We start from the raw sequence: 6,272 nt of genomic DNA, 5'->3' as shown, positions 1-6,272 counted from the left end.
CCGGTACCGTCCCCCCCGGCCGGTGTCACCCCCCAGCCCCTGTTCCCTGTCCCTGACCTGCAGAGCCTGTCCACGCTGGGCACCACCGCCCCCCCAGGGACCAGCTCAGCCCGTCCGGGGTCACTCGGCCCCTCTGTCCTGCGTCTGTCTGTCTGAGCTGGTACCATCTGTCCCAAGCCTGGTGCCATCTGTCCCCCCAGCAGCGCAGCCTGCCATCCCCCAGTGTCCCCAGCACCCTTGGGGACCAAGGTGGGGCTGCCCTGCCGTGGGGTGACGCTCCACTGAACCTCCTCCAGGTGCCCCTGCAGTAAAGACCCACCGGGAGGAGGGTTTGGGTTCTGCTTGGGGGGTCTCCTGCTCCCTGCAGCCCCCCCACTCCCCACTCAGCGAGAAGAGCCGTGACGCTGTCGGCAGAGCCCAGGGTCTCTTTGGCATCCAGCACTGTGGCCGAAAAAGCAACATCTCCTGTTGCACCTCCTGAGGGCTTCAAAGGCTCCCCAAAACCTTCTCAAAACCTCCCCAAAACCTCAGTGCTGCCATGGGGCCGAGGATCCCCCCCGCCCCGGATCAAGCCCTTGGTGAGGAGCCATCCTGCAGCCCAGGTGCAGGCCCTCGGATGGGTGACATTTGGATAAACTTTCATCTGGACCAAAACTCCTCGAAGCCGATTGCATCATTTATTTAGCCCCATGTTCCTGCCGCGTCACGGACCTGGCCCTTTGCTCCTGGGATTTTTGAGCAAGAGCAGATGTCGCAGCGTCTGCGTTTGCCTCCTCCGCCGCCGCCATGCGGAAACGACCCCCCCAGTCCTCAACCCTTGAAACCTGGAAGCCCCCGACACGTTTTGGCTTTGCTGACGGGAGAGGCAGCTGCGCGGCGGGGCTGCAGAATGCATTAACTCAGCAGATGCTGTCGCATTCGCACACGTACGTGTGCGGTGGGATGGCCGGGGGGAACCGGGCTTGTCTTCCCCGTCCCAGCACAGGCAGCGCATCCCCAACATCCCCAGTGCTCACTGCCTCCCCTTCTGCTCCATCCAACACTCAGCTTTCCAAGCCCACAGCAGGGTCTTCAGGCTATCAGAAAAAGTCTTTTTCCCCCTGCAAAGCAGGTTCAGGATTTACAACCTTTTTACATTTACACGCAGGGAGCGTGGGGTGGGTAATGGGGGACACAGCAAAGGTTTGGGTATAACATGGCCCAAAGCAGGAGCTTGAACCCCCAGAGCAGAGATGCAGAGCCTGGGCTAATGTGCCATCGCTGCGTCCCTCCCTGCACAGCAGCTGAGCTCCAAGCTGGGGCATTTTTAGATGCCAAAACCACTTTGGGTGATGAAAGCCACGAGGGAAAGTCAACTCACTGCTCCAATTCCCAACCAGTCCCAATCAGTCCCCCCAACTCCCCAGCACAGACCGCTCCCACCACAAGCAAAACTTCCCTGTCTGATCTTACCTGGGCAAGTGGGACGAGATCTCCCCTCAGCCAAAAATCCCCCAAACAATAAAGAAACCCGCCGTCCTTGCAGCCAGGACTCTTCCCGGCAGCGTTCACCCCGAGAGCCCCGGTGGCACCCCAAGGGGCTTCCCCTGGGACGGCCGGGCATTTGCAATGGAAAGCAAAAGCCGCAGGGAGCTCTTAATGGGATGAGTGGATTTTCCAGTGAGCTGCAAATCTGCAGTGGCTGCTGGCAAACACCTCCCTGCTCCAGTCCTGGGGGGGTTGCAGCAGCCCCCGCTCCAAGCGTGAGGCTGCCCCCCCGCCACCGCTGCCAGACGAGTGACAGGCGGCCCAGAGGGAGCCACAGCCCTGGGATTTATCAGAACAACCCAAAGCATGTCCCTGATGCCGACGTCCCCAAACAGCCAAGGACTGCCACCTAGGTGTGTGGCTGAAAGACACGGCAGGGACTGGCATTTTCCCCCCTGACTCTGGTGCCCCCCCCAGCAGCCCCAGAGCACGTGGTAGCTCTGGTCCCACCACCCTCTTATACCTGGAATTAAACCTCCCCCCTCCAAGGGATGCAGCTGACGGAGCCACCGTGGGTCCATCACACCCAGGGGATGCCTGGCTTTCCCGGAGGGGAGCCCGAACATTCCTTAAGCATCCCTTGAGCACCCCTTGAGCATCTTGCTTGCCCACAGCCAGCAGCCCGTGCAGGGATGGCAGCACTCCTGCCTTCCCCCTCACCCACCCCGTGGTGCTTATCCCCCGGGAGAGACACCCCAGTAGGGAGCCAAGTCCCCGGGGGCGAGCAGCGCGGGCGGGCGCAGAGCCCAGCGTGGCGAGGGGCAGGGGAGGAGATGGGGAAGGGGTGGAGGAGAAGCCGTGAGTTATCGCCAGGCCCTGAGCAGGGGGAGTTTCCGCTGCCGGAGGTGACGCCGCCCGGTCACATCCGCACGGGCCCCGCGGCCGTGTCCGGTGGGAGCCGGGGATGGGGACGGGGGAGAAGCACAAACCCGGCTCCTCCAGCTCCCACCTCCGCTCCTCCAAGGGAGCAGTGGAACCCCGGGAATCCAGGCAAATACTGGGAGGTGTTAACTCAAGCACTGGCTCCCACCCCAACCCCGGTCCCCACAGCATGGCCAAGACCCTGGGAGCCAATTCCCACATCCCAGTGGCGAGAGGATGCCAGGCCACCAGTCCCACTGCCCCAGCCAGCCCTAGGGATGGGTGGCTTGTCTCCACCTGTCCCTTACCTATGGCATACCTTGGGGCACCCCAATCCCTGGTGCCAGCAGAGCAGCTCTCGGGCTCCCAGCTTCATCCCCTCCGTGGCCAAATCCTGCCCCAGTGCACAGCAGGCGTGAAAGGCAGCTCCTGCAGCAGGGGCATGGCTGAGTCTGGCCCTGAACTAGGGAGCCGTGGTGTAAATCACAGTGGGTCAAAGCAGCAGCGGGCGCCAGAGGAGGGTGTCACCATGCTCCCATGGTGGCAGGAGTGAGGGTGGCACCAGGACATGCTGCCAAAGTCTTTCAGGGACAGGGGTTTGCGGGATGCGACCCTGCAATGAAGCAACGTGCAGCCATTGTGGGTGCTCATGGGAACCCAGCAGTGAGATGGAGCGACCCAGAGCCCCCCAGAACGGTCCCAGGGGACAGTGATGATGCTGCAGGTGTTTTGGGGGCTGTGCTAGGATGGGACATGGACCAGGCAAGCTCAGAGCAGTGCAGGAGGGACTAAGGCCTGAAGCCAGAGCTACTTCACCCCATCTCCTGCCCCCCACATCTCCCCCGACCCTCTGGGACAGAGAAAAGCTCCAATCTCACCTTGTGCCGCTTGAGCCAGGACCTCTCCCCCCAGTTAACAAAAATCCTGCTTTCTCCACATATTATCACTTCCCATGATGGTAGGTGCCGAGTGCCAGGGGCTTCTCCAGCCCCTCTGCCCCTGAGCATCCCCTAATCAGGCACTTAATCCAGCAGCAGCTCAATATCCGTAACGCCACCCAGAACCCATGGCATGGCCGGCACAAAGCTCGTCAGAGATTGCTTGCTAATGAGCAGGGCTCAGGCTGTGCCAGCAAATGCACCAGGGAAGGCACCGGAGCCCACTGGGACAGGCTGGTGGCTCGTCTGCCACCTGTAAGTATTTGAGGAGGACCCACGGATGTTGGCAATTTGCCACCTGCCTGAAGCCCATGCGTCAAGTTTCCTCAGGCACTGCCATCGGCCTTGTCACCGCCTGTGGCCACCAACTGCCCTGGCAGGTCCCAGCTCCCCAGAGCATGTTTCTGGGGGCTGGCACTCTCTGGGTTTGGTTAGGGCTTGGGGACCAACCCTGCCCAGAGGGGATAGGCTGGTGACATGGGCTGGGGTTTCCCTGGGGACACACAGGGTGGCAGATGGGTCCCAGCTGCCCCATCCCTGGGGACCCATCCCTGTCACTGCCTCATTTCTCCCTGCGTGGGGTACAAAGGGCTGTGGAAGGACAGAGGGTGCTGCCCCCAGCTGCAGCTCCATGGACATCCCAGCTGGGGACTGCCACCCATTTGTCAGCAGTTTAGAGGAGGGGGGTCATGGGAACAGATGCTGAGGACTCCCATCCCATACTGGTGTCCCCATCCTATGTTAGTGTCCCCACCCCAGGCCAACGTCTCCCCCCGACCAGGGGGGTCCAGTGACGTCCCCCCGTCACTCTGCTGGCGCTGGAGCCCAGGGAGTGAGTGCAGGTGGGGGGACATCCCGCTGGGTCAGTGAGCACAAACGGCTCTGTGAGGGTCATGGGCACCGTGAGGCATCCTCAGCCCCACAGCACCGGCTCCAGCTCTCCCAGCGCCGCAGGGATCCTGGTCCAACCAGGAAGGATCAACACAGCCCCAGGGTGTACACCTAGTGGGTGCTCGAGCCCAGAGGCACTGGGGACAGGACAGGATGCCTGAGCCCAGGGACAGGATAGGGTGCCAGAGCCCGGTGGCACCACATCCCGTCCCCACGATGGCTCCAGCCAAGCCCAGCGGTGAGCTGGTGGCTCCCACAGCAGGGACCCCGCGCCACCGCGGTCAGGGCTCCAGCCATCCCCAGGCTCAGTGGCTGCACCCCGAGCACCAGCCGGGGCCCCCCCCCCCCCCCCGCCTCTCTGCCCCTCACCCAGGCCCCACGTCGTCCCCCCAGGGCCGGGGCCCCGCTCCCGTCCGCAGGCGGAAACACCTTTTTCCTGTCCGTGGGGCTGCAGCGTGGTGGGGGGGCGGCAGGAAAAAACCTCGTGCCTCAGCGGGTTATTTATAACCTGCTGCCAGCAAGGCCGGTCGGATCGGCCACAGCGTCCCCACTTGCACCCCGAGCCCTGATCCACACCCGTCCTCATCCCTGCCCTCGTCCCTGCCCCCTTCCCCATCCCTGTCTCCATCCTCATTCCATCCCCGTCCCTGTCCCTGTCCCATCCCTCCCCTATCCCCATCCCCACGCCTGTCCCTGTCGACATCCCCATCCCTCTCCCCACCCCTGACCCTGTCCCCTTCCCCACACCCCAAGACTCAGCCTTCTCCTTACAGAAGGAGGAGGCCTAAATCCTGCCTCTGGACATCATTCCCCTCCCAATCAACACCAGAGCTCACCCTGCCCCACACTCCCCATCCCACCCTGGCCCCTCGGGACCTGGGGATACGCAGCAGGGCCTGATCCAGCCCATGTCCACATCCCACCAGCTTTTTGCCCCACCCAGTTCCTGGCAGGAGGGAACCCACAGGAAAACATGGGGGGGAAACTGAGGCATGGGGCTGGCAGGGAGAGGAGAGCACCAAGGCAGTGCAGTCGCTGGGTGAGGCCAGGGCCATGGGGTGCTGAGCGGGGCATGGGCGGGCAAGGCAGGCAGCTCCTGCCCACCCAGGGAGGCCAAAGGCAGCCCTGCACCCCCCGGCACAACACGGCTCGGGCAGTTACTCAGCGCCTGCGAAATGACTCAGCCGGGATCCGGCCGGGCCAGCCGGGATTTCCTGACTCAGCTTCCCCGGCTGCAAAACTGGGGGTATCCAACCCCCACCTTCCAACAACACGGGCACCAACACCCCCTGCCAGCGGGTGCAGGGGGCTCCTCCCATCCCTGTGACCCCCCGCGATCACCTGGACGCTCTCCGGTACCGGGGAAGATGGAGTGAGAAGCTACAGCAAAGCCCTGGGGAGCGCGGGCAGCCCAACAGCCGTGGGCAAACCCTGCGGGGGTACGCACTTGCCCGCTTCAGGCTGGCCGGGGGCATTGGGCAAGGAGGGCTGTGGGATGGGCAGCCCAGCACACCCAGGCTCCCTGGCTCTACTCAGTTGTTTTTCTCTTAGGTAAAATCCAGGAAAACAGGAGCCCTGGTGCACACACACTGTGGGTCTTCACCATGGCCCGTGCCAAAGTCACCTCTAAGTTTTCCCCTGTGCCATCCCGGTCTGGCAGCAGCGCCAAGCGAAGCCAGGCTGTGACACCGCTGGCCCCATGGGATCCATCCTGCGTGAGGCCTGGGGATGCTCCTCCACCCCAGGGATGGCCACGCACCCAGCAGGGAGAAGCCATCGGGACCCCAGCCGCTTTGCAATCCATGAAAACAGCATTTTAAAGAAAGCCAAAGTCCCCCCCCTGCCCTTCCCCACGGAGCATCCAAAGCCACGCAGCCCTGGGCACCCATCCAGGGACCACGCTGTGGCCCCGCAGCACCTTCCCATGCCCAAAATGAGGGCAGACACCACCACGATGCTGCCGGCATCGACCTGCTCCGCAGGGCAGCACGACACGCGTTTCCCAGGCCAGGCCCCTGGAGAACCATCACCCATTTTGGCAGCCCCCCTGCCCCA

This window comes from Calidris pugnax, unplaced genomic scaffold (assembly GCF_001431845.1).
Source record: "Calidris pugnax isolate Ruff unplaced genomic scaffold, ASM143184v1 scaffold116, whole genome shotgun sequence".
Lineage (NCBI taxonomy): Eukaryota > Metazoa > Chordata > Aves > Charadriiformes > Scolopacidae > Calidris > Calidris pugnax.
The sequence above is the reverse complement of the archived record's forward strand: the minus strand, read 5'-3'. Positions refer to the sequence as shown.